Raw genomic sequence first — 15,934 nt, 5'->3', positions numbered from 1 at the left:
CTATCTCTGTGGATTGGGTCTGCCTTATTAAACTGCCTTTATCTCAACCCAAGAGTTTTTCACCTTATTTTCTCCCACCTCCCCATCCTGCTGAGAAGGTGAGTGATAGAATAGCTTGGTGGGCACTGGGTATCCAGCCAGCTTCAACCCACCACACTCCATCCTGTTTTCCTGGATCATGTCAACACTACTAAGATCTGGTTTTCCACAGCCACTTATGTATATGGGAGTACTATTAATCCCTTTTGGTTTATAAATGGACAGTTTAGATACATTAAATAATTGCACAGAAACTGTTTATAAGCTCAGGACACTCAGAGCATCCCAAATAACATGATCTCCACTGCCTTTCTTCTGAAAGATGGTCTATTTGACAGGCTCGGAAAATCCTTTCCACACATTAAACCTAAACCTTTTCCTTCCATTTTTCACCTCCTAGCCCCTAAGTTAAGAACCTTCTCAGCCTCCTTCAGCTTTGCTGAAACAAACGCCCCCCCTTACAGCGCTCCCTTCTGTCATGATGGATATTTCATGTACACAGAGTCAGGAGAACCCTGGAGCTCTGCAAAACCCACTTCTTGGTACCCATCTGCAATGGCTTGGTCCTGCACAGAGCAGTACTTTTTTTGGTCCATAGACACAGCTGTACCAAGCATAAGTGTTGCTTTGAATAATGTACAGGGAAAGGGCATTCCTGCCTCGACAGAGCCACAGGGGTCCTGGTCTGAGACCAGATTGGGTTTTATTTGCATTTAGTATTGACTTTACATTGATGCCCTGAGATGATTCTGGGCTTGGTACTCTAGAAGCAGATAATGTTACACAGGAGCTATCTGTAGAGTTTCCCCAGCCTATTTAACATGCAACAAGCAATTGGGACAATAAGGAAGGGAGACACTTTGGGTGCTGGCAGTCACCAGTGTCATTGCTCTGCAATAGGGAATGTAAATTCCTCTTCATAGCCTGAATAGCATGGGTATTAAAAAGTTGCTGATACTTTCCACACTCATAAACATGTAAGTTGTAATGAAGCCATGAAAATTGTAGCCATGCAAGGCATGCTTTCTGGGAAGGATAAACTCAGATAAAATAGCAATTCAATTAACTCTCCAGATGAGGAATGAGTCTAGTGAGAAAAATCAACATATCACTGGGCTGGTGCATTTCAAAAGGCAAGACATGCATAAACAGTCTAAAGCAATGTTTTATTTATATTCTCACAAGTCTCTGAAAGAAGCAATACGTTGCACTGAAATTAGTAAGTAAGGTGAAAAGAAGGTGAGAGCTTTGATTAAATTAATTAGTTCACTGGAATGAGTGCTGGGTCCCAAGTGCTACTCTGAAAACCTGCATCCATCCTTCTGGTGTAAACTGTGGGACAGGAGGACCTGAAAACTAGGACCCTTCTGAAAGGCAACTTCTGTGATGGGACCTATTTCTGAACTGTCCATTAGCATATGGTAATTAAGAGAATACCCCAAGAGGACACTGAGTGACTTTTAAAAGCTAGGCTGATGTCAGGAATAGTTTAAGTTTGCTTCACTAATTTTTACCTTTTCTCAATGTAACTGCATTTGTAGTTTCATACTCCAGGACTTTATCCTTTTGCATCACAAAAACTAGAATGCACAGCTTTTCTTTGAATAGCTGTTCATGTGAAGCTGATAGGGAAAAAAAGAAGATACATTTTCTGATCCTATGTATCCAAACCTCATTACAGATCTGCTGCAACCCCAAGGTGTGGTCCATGAATTTGGGTTGATATTGCTGAGTTCCAAGGATAAGAAAAGAAATCTTCCTTGTCATCCTTTCAGTGCCTGTTTGGGTAGGGATATTGGTGGAAAGCTTATTTACAGCTGCAGGACTAAAGCCCTGGAAAAAGCTAAACAGGAGGAAATTGAATGAAATGAGAGAAGCTTTTTAGCAATAAGGACCTCAGCAGCTGACCAGTGAGCACCGTTCAGTAACTTTGATGTGACACAAAACAAATTGACCTGATTCAAGACAGTATTGTCTATACTAACAAAGGCAGCATTTTTTTTAAGTGATGTTTCTCCTAGAAAACTTTCTACTTGCTTTTTTTTTTTTTTTTAATTTTTAGAGGATGGGAGGAGCGTGTATATGTATGAATTCCCCCCTTCCTCCTGAAATAAAACCTTTTGGTGGGCAGGTCAGGGTTGTTGAAGAGAATTAAGTCCCTCTGTGTGCTCCCAGTGAGCTCCCTTCTCTCTCCTTGTCCTGCTGTCCTCCTCCTCTCCCAGCGCCTGCTACTGGTGCTGAAGATCAGCAGCCTCCTTTGCTACTTGAGATTTCTGTGCTCTTCTGGAGAGAGGCATCAGCTTGAATAGAGAGTTAATAAGTGCTTATTATATTGATTATCACAGTGGGATAAAACTAATCCTCTGAGGGATCAATTCGCTATTGTTAAGCTCCTAGTTCTTGACAAATTGACAAAGTCTGATCTCAGGTAAAGTGATAATCCAACCTGGGAGGTCTAGATATTTCCCCTAAAAGCTTCTCACGTCTCTCCTTCAATGGATGACAGCAGTGTTCCCCTTCATGGGCTGGGGTCATTCAAAGGAATGAAGTGAGACAAGAAAATGCAAATGTTAAACACAATCTAAAACCAGTCACAGAGCAAAAGGAAAGAAACCCCTTGCTGAGGCTGTTGAAGAAGTGCTTTAATTCAGTACTGGTAAAAGAAGCTTTGTTTAAACAAATGTGCTAACTCCAGCAAGTTTCTGCAAGGAGGCTGTGTTTCTTCTTCCTCCATTGTGTAAATATAGATTCCTTTGGAATATTTATGTGCAATAACATCTGCCCTTTAGATGCTGCCCCAATATGTGAAATCTCTGCCATGCAGCTTGCTCCAGCAGAAGGAAGTGTCACAAGATAAATGTGAAGTGCTAGGACCCAGGCAACAATTTGTGCATTAGCTGAAAGCCAGCTGATGAGCCCTATGGAAAACTGTTTAAGATGTGTCTCTCTTAAAGGTAACAAACCTCCCATGACAGGTGCAAAGCCATAGCCAGATGCTCAGAGTTTTTCCTGCCACTTTTTCCCATCTGCCCATTCCATCCCTGAGGGCCTTCATTCCTCTTTTTGCTGCAGTTTTGTGAGTCATTCACTCTGGATCCAGATGCCATGAAAAGCACATCCCCTACCTGACTGACATAGCTCTGGCAGGCATGGGGAACTGCGATGGGAAGCACTGACTGGGCTGCAACCTCCCACTGAAGGAGGATGCACACTGGTGCATGGAAGATCAGACTCCCCTCAGGTAAGGATGCTGGCAGATGTCAGAGATGCCAACCTGTTTCAGTAATCTCACCTCAGATATGGCATCATCACAGGCTGTCACTGTCATGCTTCCAGCAGTAATGTGGCACCACATATTTTTGGAGCTTAGAGGAACTCCTCATGGTCCTTCTGTACTCCTCTCTGTTCTTTTCTGTCCTTTCTTCTTCTGCCTCATGGACCTGATGGTTCTCTCTCACAAGCTTCTTGTGATTTCTCACTGTTACTGAATATCTCCTGACACAAATTGGTCCCATTCACCATCAGTGTGGTCCAAGGGTTCATGAGATCCTGGGACATGAACACAGAGACCGAAACCCCCTTTACAATAGCAGAGCTGTCCCTTTTCACAGAAAAAACATCTACAGGCAAGAGGGGACACCAAGTACCTGCCAAGGAAATTTCCTGTATTTCCAGTCCTTTCACTGGTGCTTAGGATGAGGAAGACATAAATTCGAGGAAGACATAAATCCTAGATGAAAATTCATTAGGCTGTACTAGCAAATATGAACTAATGGGATTAATTGATCTTATTGTTCTATAAAGTAAGTTATTTAAAGTGATGATGAGAAGTGCAATGACAAAATTACTTCCTATAGGTGCCATTACAAAAACCTCAGCAATACCAAGTGATTAAACAGCTCTTTTTACAACCTTCATAATTCTGTCTTTTCATTATGTCTTCTGTTTGGGTTCATACATTTTATTTCCCTTGAAATCTTTGCACTATTCAAAGTTTGATTAGAGAATTGATATAAGCTGTTGTGCAATGTCTTGGTGTACAGTAACCAACTCATCCGGTTCAAGGGAACTCAAGGGGTAATGAGCGAGGGGCCAGCCTACCCTAACAATAGCACTGTGACCTGCTCTGTTCATGACAATGGCAAAGCTAATGAGCAGGTTCAGATTGTTTAAGTCATTCTTAAAGGGCTAATTGTCTTTGCCCTCAATGTATCTGCCAAAGCGACTAAGACTTCCCCAAGCCATTTATTGCCTTTCTGTGATGAGTAAAGACAGCCCAGTCACAGCTAAGACTGTTGCTCAGTCTGGCAGTGAAGTTCCCTGTAATGTCTACCAAGCACATCTAAATTCACTGCAGAGAAAAGCCATCTGCACCTTTCTCCTAGCAGAGTCAAATTGAACAGGCGATAAGCCAAGTTTTCCTTCAAAATTCCCCTTCATCTGGGGAGCAGAGTTGGAGGGGCTGGTCTCAAGTGCTAGGGGCACCAAGTGGTTTTTCTTGAACCCTGCTGATTGTGGTCTTCTGGAAGCAAGCTGTCTGTGGGCCTCAGAGTTTTGGTCAGAGCAAAAGCAAAACCTCCTGGAAAGGAAGGGACATCTGAATTTTTGTGTTTCAAGGTGGTGGCCAAAAAAGGAATGAAGATTGGACAGAGAGTTGGAGAGGGGATAAGGTGACCTTGCTGCTCCTGGGCAGGTTAGAGAGGTAGAGAAAGCAATTGTGGAGAGGAGCCTGCTCTCAAATCATGAACACTGAATTGCTGAGTGAGCCAGTAAGCTCTGCACTTGCTTTGCTTAGTGCTGTGAGAAGGAGTATCTGGGGCCTCTGGATAAATAAATGCCACCCAGCCATGATGGAATTGATCTGGGAAGGTGAATTTTACTGGAATGACAGTTCTCCGTGAGCAAAGAAAGTGATCCATGTAGGAGCAGGATGGCCATTGGAGACCTTGCTCAGCAGCGTGAGTGGCAGAGACAGAAGCAGGTAGATGTGAACTAAGTTGAAAGTTTATCAAACTTGGCTGAACTAGAACATCCTGCATCTTTGCTTAGAAAGCTCATGAAATTCAAGCAACCAATTAGTATCACAGCTATGCAGCGGGAGCTGACGAGCCATTCAATAAACAAGTGATCCTTGCAGTACATAAAGACAAAGAGAAAAAACACTTCACATGCAAGAAAAGCCAGGGCTTGATGCAGTCCCACAGCAAGAGAAGAACTCTCAAGGTTTGCATTAATTGGCTTTTTAATGGGTTACAAAACTGACTTGATCTCTGAAGTACTCAATAATTACAGAAGATTAAGGTGACACTTTGAAAAATGGGTGGAACACTAACATGAATGAAGCAAACCTTTCTTTGGCCTAATTACAGATAAAACCCAGATAATGTGGACTTGATTATTCTCCAGAATGAATAAACAGGAGAAACAGACACTACAGATGATTTTTCCTGCTGGTAAATGACCTTTTAATATTGGTATTTGCTAGCATAAGTGCTATTCAATGGCAATGGACAGAGATTGCCCTGCACAGCCCACAGCTGAGTGAACAGATCCACCATCATTCACTTCAGCTGCACTGTTTCCAGGAAGAGATTGTCCTTCTTTCCACAGAGGCAGGCTTTTGCATGGCAAAAATGTAGCACTTCACGTCCTTCTGAAGGAATATATATATATATATGCAATAGCTGCTGTCTGCACAGCAGTGTCATGTAGGACACCAAGGACACTTGCACTAGCAAAACTAGTTAAGCCTATGAAAACTTTTGTGTAAAATATTTACACCAGTACCACAGTTAAATGTGAAAGCTATCAGATTGTACCCACACACATGCCTAATTATCCACTATGCATGCAATTACATGATTTTAATATGCTCTCATCATAATTACAGCAGAAAATTAGGGGGCATAATTGCACATGCAAATGTGCATGCCTGGCTTTTTTCTTTCTTTTCTTCTCTAAGATGTTAGGATCACAAAAGAATAAAGAAAGGTCATGGTTAAACTTCATCACCTGTTCTTTAAAGAGCATTTGAAATATCAATAAGAAACTTAAATATTGAGAAGAGTGGCTTCAGCTTTTAGCCTGGAACCAAGCACACAGTAGAGAAAATGTCTGAAGATGGTGCAAGTTTCCACTGCTGAGGATGGTTATCCCAAAGCAGCTATCCCAGCTGACTGTTTTGTGCACCTGCTTTCCTGTTTGGCTTTTTTTTTAATAACCTCTGCTTCTGTTTTTGTTTCACCTGGTGCTCAGAATGTGATTATAAAAAGCCAGTACATACCAATGGGAATGGCAGCTGCATCACAATCTGCTGTCCTGCTACTGAGAGATGACCTTCTAAAGTCCTCTTGTCTAAAGGTTCCTCTGTTTTTTTCTTAATTCTGTTTCAGATCCTGGAATAGTAATCTTCCAGATTAAACCAGGGTTACTGGGTGAATAATTTTGTTTATTTGTTTAAAATGTGTTTGCTTCATTTTGCTTTCTAAATCTAGGGATGAAGAGTGAGCATGAGCAGATTATAACGCAGGATATTTTTATTCCTAAAAGGAGATTATAATACATGTTTCTGTTGTGCTGTGGCTAAGAGAGATTGCGATGCTGGACATTTCAAGCAGCAACTGAAAGCAGGCACCAGCTCTTCATGGATGGAATTGTTTTTGCTTTGCTGAGTGTGACATCACCTCTCCCTCGTTTCACATGGCAAGATGAGCTCTGGCTGCTGGGGAGTTTTAGAAGTACATATCCAGATCTCATTCTGAGTATTTTTTCAGGTGTGGGAGCCAGAACAATAATAAAAAATAAATATTTTTTGGGGAAAAAGGAAAGGTAACATGAAAACAAAAATAGTGCCTGCCTCCATCTGAGCTTGCCTGGTCAAATACAAGGTTGTGCTGGTGATGGGGAAAAGAACAAACAAAACCATCCCTCTGTTTTTCTCAGTTTGAGGGTTGGGGGACATGTCCCATGCTCCTTCACACCCTCCCAACAAGACAGCTGTGAAGTTGGAGCTTTTCTTTTCAGCATGAAAGAAGTACAGAAGAGACTTTCTGCATCGTAAAGGCTCCTGGTGCACCCTGATACAATTCATAATGAAAGGAAATATATGTATTTCTTAAACCCTGAGACAGCCCCTTTGTCTTTCCTCAGGCAGCTGATAGAGTCCAGCTGTTATAGCAGCAATGATACCTTCATACTTCGTCTTCCCAGTGTGGTGTGAAAGCAGCAAATTGTGCTGTAGAAATCGGTTGGTAGCTGGGGCTTTTGGAGCCAAGCTACAAGAAAAAAAGGGAACATTTGGTAAAACTTTTCCTACCCTGGTTACACCTTGGGACTGGCCAAAAATGTTGTCTGACACTTCAAAAACAACAAAGAAGAGGTTTAAAGTTGCCAGCGTCCCCCTGGAGAAATCGATGAGCAATGCTTCTTTTCAGTCATACCCTGATTAACCAAAACCACATTTCACTTGAGCCATGGGTTACATCACCAGGGCTTCAATAGCATCAACTTGCTCCATGTACCATGTGCTAGAAGATGCATGGGCTCCAGTGCTGTACAACTGATGTCCTTTGCAGAGGAAAACTGTCTACAGAGGGGTTTCACCAGTGGTTTCACATTATAGTTGCCTGTGCAGTCTTGGAGGTCCCTTCAATGTGGTTTCCAAACTAGGATGTGATGCAAGGGACCCTAAAATTGGTGGAGAAGATGAAGGATGTGTGTCTTTGGTGTAAGCACCTGACGGCTCAGTCTTCCACCTGCACTGGCTAAGCCCAACGGGAAGGAAGACAGTGATGTCTCACAAAACACAAGGCCCAGGGAGTGGTCCAGGGAGTACTTGTGATATGAAACTTAAAAAGCGTGGTCAGTATATGGAAAAGAAAAAACAAAAAAAAGAAAGATAAGCATGCTATAAATGATAAGTCAGAATTGAAGGCAACATCACTACCTTAAACACAAAAAGGTAATTTACCATCCCATCAGTACATTTTTACCACCTGTGTTTCAAAAAGTTTTGGAAGGGAAAATCCTTCCCTTGCAGCAGAACAGAGCAGAGCTGTTTTGGAGAGGCCTTCAAACCTGGCATGCCTTTTAAGGGCTCCTGTTTAATTGCAGCTATGTGAAACAGCCTGGCATCTGCTAAAACCATAATGGTGGATATCCCCTCTCTGGGCTGCCACAGCTCTTATCTCTCAAACTCATGTGTTTCTACACATTTTGATTCTTGGTTTCAGATTCTCTTTTTTTCTTTTTAATAAAACCTTCTCTACCATAGCTGCAGTGCTAAGTGTATAACTTTGCATCTGTTCCTGTGCTTCTGATGTCCTTTGTGACAGTGAACAATATCATAGTTACATTTTTTTATCTCTATAAGCATCTCTTTATGCAGAAAAGAGATGTTTCCATATATTGGTGTGTGTAACACAGCACCTGAGGGCTCCCCATCCTGCCAGAGCTCCCATTTGCTCTGGGCAGCTTCTGATTGAACACTGGGGTGTGAATGTGAAATCTTCTTGAGCCAAAGTTCATCACCAGGAATATTTTAGGTACTCCTGGTAAGAAGGATAATACAAAGTCTTTTGTGGGTTTCAAAGAAACGTGATGCTGCTTTCTACTGGGTTTTCATATTTCATTTGACTGAAGATTTTATTCCTGAGTTGTGCAATAGAGACTTGACAAGTCTGCTGGCATTTCTTGCATACAAAACAAGTTGTTAGTAGCTTTTGTAAGTAAATATTGCTGCACAGGTGTATCCAGCCAGTTTTTCTTAAACAACTGTATCCCCACTAGACAGAGCTCAGGCAAGTACAAGGATCAGAGCATTTGATGAGTGGCACTTGAAGTCCCAGATGGAGCAGAATTTACTGCAAAGCTCATTTCCATGCTACTAAAGCTGGAACAAGCAAACAGCGTGCACAGAGTCCGGAGCCCATCCGCTCTCCTGGCCATGGGTAGGAGGATTTTGGGAGACAAATCCTGCCTGTCAGGTGCTCTTGAAAATATTTTATTATTAGATTTATTATCACATTTTCCTGTGCAACATAATACCTTTTTCTGGCTGATGGCAGTCTCAGCCCTCATTCTCTGCTCGACTTTAGTCTCATGATCAGCAGACTTTTCCGATCCACAGGCATGTCCCCAGCTGGAAACATCTCAGACTGTTTGTTGATAAGGTTTGGAAAAGGCTGAGACTTTTTTTTCCCTGGTTCCTGGCAGGAGCAAGAAACCCCACCTGTCATGCTAAAATAAATAAGTAAATAAGCTGAGCCATGCATGCGTTGTTCTGGAAATCTTACTTAAATCCATTTATTCAATACATTTAAGTGTAAGTAAGAGCAAAGAAGAATGAAAAAATGGTATCATAAGTACAGTGTTTGTGTCATGTTTTCTGTGCATCAGATCTCTGTTTTACTGCGGAGCTTCATGGGAAGCTTGCCGCAAGCTGTCAGGGAATTGCCAGCAATTATTTCTCTGGTATTTGCTTAAACAGCCCTGAGGTTTAACATTGTTTGATGCCTTCTGAAATGCCCTGGGAAGACAGAACTCAGATCTGTGCCTCTGCCCAGTGATAAATTTATTTTCCAGAAGATGGGGAAATAATGCCACATCACTCACTCTTGCCAGCAGCAGGAGAGCACAGTCACAGGAGACCTTCTGCAGCAGCCATAGCATTCACGTTAGGAACACTTTGCAGGTGGGGCTGCATGATCTGTGTATGAGACAGCCTGAAAGGAATGTAGAGAATTGGAAAAAAATACACTTGAAAAAAAATACACATGGAACAAAACACCTCTGGGGCACTTTTTCTGTTGGTATTCTTCGTTCATTCTCCAGAGGCATCTGGACAATTGGTCTGGTAAAACATTGCCACCTGGAGAGACCTGACCTTGCTTAGGAACCTCTAGAAACTTTATTGTTTGCAGACTGTAGAGGTGCTGAGTTAATGCTGCAGTTCTGAAGATGTGTGTGCATGCACACACACGTACAAATACAGTGTTTTGGGGAACTTCTCAATTTGGCCTCTGCAGATGGAAATGACTTTAAATGAACTGATGGAGCTGCTGCTGAAAAAGAAATCAAAAAGCCTGAAATAGCAGTACCATGCTTGTAACACATATACAGTTGTAAATAACTTCCTGAGCTTTTCTTACTCTTCTAATCAAACTTTATAAAATATACATAATGATTAATTTTTCTGCCACTGCTTCTGCCCAACAGCGGAGGGCAGGAGGGTGGGAAACATGGCACGTATGTGCTGAAAAGGACCTCTTGCTTTTTCCATAATTAGTTTTGGGGTTCTTTTTTAGTCTTTTTGGAATTAATAGAATAGGCATACATAGTTAATTTTCGATTATTTTAACCTGATTATTTAATCTAGAACTACAGTATCCAAGCATTTAGATTATTTAAGATACAATGCCAATATAAGTGTGAGGAAGTGAGCTAGATTGCATGGTTCTGAGTAGCCGTTTGTGGAGGAAACAGCTATGGGAACTGGCAGCGTAACAGTCCAAATACACACAGCTGGACTTCGAATTATATTTATATAGTAATAACTTAATTGTATTTTATTGTACATTTTTTAAGTATATTTTTACTTGTAACTGAACAGAAGTCATTTCTGTCCCCACAGCCATGGACTGCCCACATTAATAGTTTGGAGTATTAATATAAAAGCCACCAATAACTGCACACATAGTTGAGATTTTGTTGGTGACCTGGGGTTTATACTTTCTGCAATAAATTAGAGCTAATCCAGAATGCATGTGCTTATTACTGTCCTAAGAACTGTTAGAGCGCTTCAGTCAATGAAAGATTATAACTCTAAGCCCAGGAAGTGGTTTAAGATCACAACAGATGATTTACTGTGTTAGGAATGAGGAAAACAATGTCTGGGAGGGAAAAATCTCAGTGGGATGATATTAATGATGTCTGTTCTACCTGGGGTAACAAGCATACTGGGACATTTAGCCTTTGTAATTCAAAATGGATTATTTCCATTTTGACATGAACCTCATCATGAGTAAATGAGCTCTGTAAATAGATTCTGTTCAACACATTTCCAAAAAACAAGCACACATGAAATTGGTGGTGCTCACACAACACACATGAAAGCATGGTCAAACATATACTGAGATGTAGACCTGTGTGGTAGAATTTGCAGTTAACTTTCACAGTTTGCAGGATTTATGGCTGTGGTTGGAGGTCTCAAGTCGATCAGCATTTCTCATTGGTCTTCCTATGAAAGTGCCTCAACCAGTGTTCGTTTTCATATATTCAGGAGCAAACCTGGCAGGGTACACGTGGCGTATCAGCACAGTCCCTCTCCATTACAAATGTTGCGCAGCATCGTTTTGCTTCCTCAGCTGCTGCTGCATTTGAAATAACTTTCTCTAAACCCAGATACGTAATTTCACAGCAAGCATTTGTCACTTCACCTAAAACAAAGTTAAAACCACTAGAAGTTCTCAGCTTTGCAACAGAATGGAGAAGAAAAAAAAAGAAAAGAAAGAAAAATCAACATGTGAAATAGTGAAATAAAAATCTGAATAAAAAGACAGCTACAAAAGAGATGCAACTTGCATGGTGAGGTCTGCTACCTTGCGTATACTAAAGTAACCCATCAAGACAAGTAGCTTTGATTTATGCAGGTGTGAGCCAAGATTCTCACCTGCACAGCATATCATGCCTTAAAAGTCCCAAATGCTGGGGGAGTCAAGGCACAGTGGCCACAAGCAAAGCTGAAAGCTCTCTGCTGTCTTCCTTTCCTGCTGCCCACATTTTGGCAGGGAAGAGCATCCAGAATATATACATAGGTAGAGATATAACATATATTGGCATTAGCCAACTTGTATGTTTTTTACTAACCTATGTGACATTGCACTGGGCAGACAGGAGCGTGCAGTCCCCGTGTTCAGCATTCATTGCTACCCCTCAAAAAAATAAAGGGCAAAGACACCATATTTCTGCCCTGACACTACATTTGCTATTGCTCTGCAAAGCTTTCATTGCACAGCATGAGTCCCTGTGACGCCAGCTTATTTTCAAGTTTGTGGCACATTTCCGAACCAGCTGAGATTTAACTATGTGAGTTTTGATCCTGTTAACTTTTCTGTGAAACTTGAAATGTCATCCGGCTCTGTCTGGGGAGATGCAAATTGCAGAGGCCAAGATTTTCACACGTCTTGCATGTCCTCGCCTGTGAAACAGTCCCTGCCTCACCTCTTTTGCACTGCATGAAATGCTGCACTAAGCTCAGCCTTCCTGTTCTACTCTTTCTAATCCTCTGTTCTCCATCAGAACAGTGTAAAGGAATTAAGTTTTCTCTTTTTTAAAGATTTTTTTTTTTTTTTAAATCACTAAATATCTATATATTGAAATCTTTATGAATCAGTCACTTAAGTCCCTTGGGTTTCTATAATAAATATCAGGACAAACGGCTATGGTTTAGCTTAATTGGGCATCTCATTAAATACCTGAATATTAAAGCCACTGAACAGCTCCAGCTCACTCTGAAGTTGGTGGAGAATGTCACTGATGGTACACTGGGATAACGGTTGGACTCGATGACTTTAAAAATATTTTCCAACCTAGTTGATTCTATGATTCTATGTTAAAAGCAGTTATTACCCAGATGACCAAAAACAGGTTTAAAAAGTGGCTGGGGATTTGCCCGATGTGGTTTTGGCTTTCTTCATGTTATTTTCAATAACCTCAGATGTTGTGAGCTTTAGCATGAAAGTTTTGCTTCCATGACTTTTAGAAAGCTTGTAAAGAGTCACTAGTTGCTGTTCTTATTCTGATGGATGCAATTTACCCATTACTGCACTGCCTGGCCCAGCTCAGCCAGGCGTGGTCCCACTTCTCTCCCTGAACACTGATGCTCCTCTTCCAACCTCTCAAAATCTAAACTGAATGTTGGGTTGCGTCAGCTGCCAGGATTTTCTATGAGTGAGCAGACGTTCAGCTCATCAGTAGAAACACTTCGTTTCAACGCTAGGACTGTAGTGGGAAACAGGTTTACATTTTATACCCCTGGCAGTGTTCAAGACCAGGTTGGACGAGGCCTTGGGTGACATGGTTTAGTGTGAGGTGTCTCTGCCCATGGCAGGGGAGTTGGAACTAGATGATCTTAAGGTCCTTTTGAACCCTAACTATTCTATGATTCTATGATTCTAAGTAACTCAGTTTTGGGCAAAAAAAACCACATAGACTTCATTTTTCAGAACAGAATGAAATAAAAACTACCTCCTTGGTCAGATTTCTGGTTTTTTTTGCAGCTTCCTAAACCTGCTAATTTAACCAGTGAACCAGAGACCTCAGAAAATTAGCTTGAGTGCCTAAAACAGGGAATTGCCAGCCATCCTGAGAAGCAGAATCTTGCCACAGGCTCCAGAGCCACCTGGCAGCATCAGTCCCCAGAACTACCTCCTACCCTCAAGGGCTCCAGCAAACCCAAATGCATGTGATAACTTTAGCTTAAAAGAGCTTGTGCATCTGGTTCTTGTGTGTAGGAAGAGAAGCAGATGAACACTTGAACAGCTGTCCAGCCTGGAGAAACATAGATCTCTGGGCACCAGCCCGAGCAGTGTTTATGGGGATGTCAGCTCCCCATGTCAAAAGTGCCTGAGATCACTAATGGCGTGATCTTGCCACTTCTTGGTTATCCATCATGCTGTCTTCTTGCCCTGCCAGCTCGCTCAGCTGCCCTCTGAGTGGTTTATAATGAAGATAGCTGCTCACCATGGGCTGTAAGCCAGGAGCGGTTCTACCATTCCTTCAGGAGGACAGATCCTTGCGTCAGGGCTGCTGGTGATCACAGCTAAGAGGAGCTGGTTGCTGGGTATCTGTGGTAAGGTGACAGGCCTCCCTGTCAGCTGCCTGCTGAGCAGCACACAGTTTGTTGGCTGAAAATAATAAAACCAAATTGCCATTGGGAAGCAGCAGAGAAAACAAAGACAGACAACAAGGAAAGAGCCAGGGAGAAGTTGACAGATATAGGAATGTGTTTAGGCAAAGTCCATATAAGATTTTCCAGAGTAGACACACCACCAAAGTACCACCAAATCCAGTGATATGCAGGTGTTTCACAGTCTACCACTGAAAAGAAGGATTTAAGTTCCTAAATCACTTAAAAAACGTTTCAACATAACTTTTGGGAAACCTGGAGAGCCCAGGAAAGCTGATGGAATTACTTGTATTGACTTCAGGAGTGATGGGATCAGCCTGGCATTCCCTTTACCCATTTTTTTCTGCTTTATTTCTTAATGTTAAGAAGAACAAGCTCAGTTCAAACAAAATATGGCACTAGGACTAGTAAAGAGACCTTTGGCATATTTACTGTGGACCACAAACTAGTCTGAACCCATCTAGAAGAGCGTCGTGTATCAGTAGGGCAGGAACAAAGCCATAGAGAGCATGGTTCTTTTGCTCACAAAGTGGATTGGACATGATGACTTCTGGCAGGACTTTTCAGGGCAGAGTCAAGAGAAGGACTGTCCTGCTGTGCCAGTGAGGAAAGACCTGCCACCATAGGCAATGCAAAGAGAACTCGGCTATGGATTGTGGCAATTTGAGTAATAAGGCTAATCAAAAGACCATGGCACAAACAATTTGCCACGATTCCAGGTGTAATGGTATTTAGCTTCTTAACTAAACTCATTACCTTTCCCAAGCTATCTCCCACTGCTTTCAGGGGAAGTATGTATTGATCTATAGCCACCATCAAACTGCAAATTCAGTTCCTTGATGAAAAGACACAGATTGAAATATTCACCACAATCAGCAATTGCTTAAGAAACAAAATAAAAAAGTGGAAACGGCTCCTCTCCTATTGGGCACATCTGATGGCAGGACAGCACTCCATTGCGGTGGGGCAGTCAGGGTCTTCCAGACACCTTTACACTCCTCCAGCCATGTATACATATGTCATATAACATGGTGCAGGACACCACCCTTCAGCTTCCCCTGGAAATCCAGGTTGTCCTGCTCACTTTCAGGGGACCACCTCCAGAGGGAGGCAGGGGCTAGTGTAAAAGTTGTACCAGGGCACTGAGTTCAGCCGTCCCTTTTGAAGCAGGATGGCAGAACCCAGCCAAGCTGGTGCTCTGGGCTCATTTGTGACTGAGGAATGTCTGTGGTATCATATAAATGGGTTTGATTGAGCTGGGAGACTACATGGCAAACCTGCCTGTGCTTCTCCAGCCGAGACATGAGCACAAAGTAGATGCTTCTCCCAGCAGCTCCCCTGCCCTGTTGTGATGCTGCCACTATTGCACAAACTATTGGGACTGCTGCAGAAAGTATTTCAGGAACTACTGAAAAACACTTGTGCTCCTTGGTAAAGACAAAAGCCTTCAATGCAGCACGTGCATTAGTCCTTTGTCTTCCTGATGCACTTTAGTCTTTTTCTTTCCTCACGGGAGCCTTCCCAGGCTTTGCTGGTGCCATCACAGGGTGGTGATGGTGGCAATGAACAGGAGAAGGGACTTCTGTCTCTTGACCCATGGGGTGACAAATGATGTAGAGGGCTCATCTTTGGACCACATACCCTTCTATCACAGTGGGTGCACAGCACTTCCCCAGGGCCTATGAGGAGGACCTTTGCAGGGACAGTGATCATGGCTGGATCCAAGCTCTCTCTGTGTCTGGCTCTTGCTGGCTCCAGAACTGTGGTGGCTCAGCATTCCCACATCAGGGAGAACGCACAGCCACCAGCTTGAAAAGTCTTGCCTGCCCCCTTGAACAGTCCTGTAACAGCTTTCAGGAGTGTCAGATAGCAGTGATCGGCTTGCAGAGCAAGTCGGTGTGTGGTTAAGCAATTCCCATCATTACAGGGGAACTGTTGAAAGGCTGTGAAGAAAATATAATTATCTTAACTCTTACTCCCTTCAAAGAA

Source organism: Pezoporus occidentalis, unplaced genomic scaffold (genome assembly GCF_034315485.1).
Source record: "Pezoporus occidentalis ecotype Australia unplaced genomic scaffold, CSIRO_AGI_Poc_V1 ctg46, whole genome shotgun sequence".
Taxonomy (NCBI): Eukaryota; Metazoa; Chordata; class Aves; order Psittaciformes; family Psittacidae; genus Pezoporus; species Pezoporus occidentalis.
Note: the sequence above shows the minus strand (reverse complement) of the source record.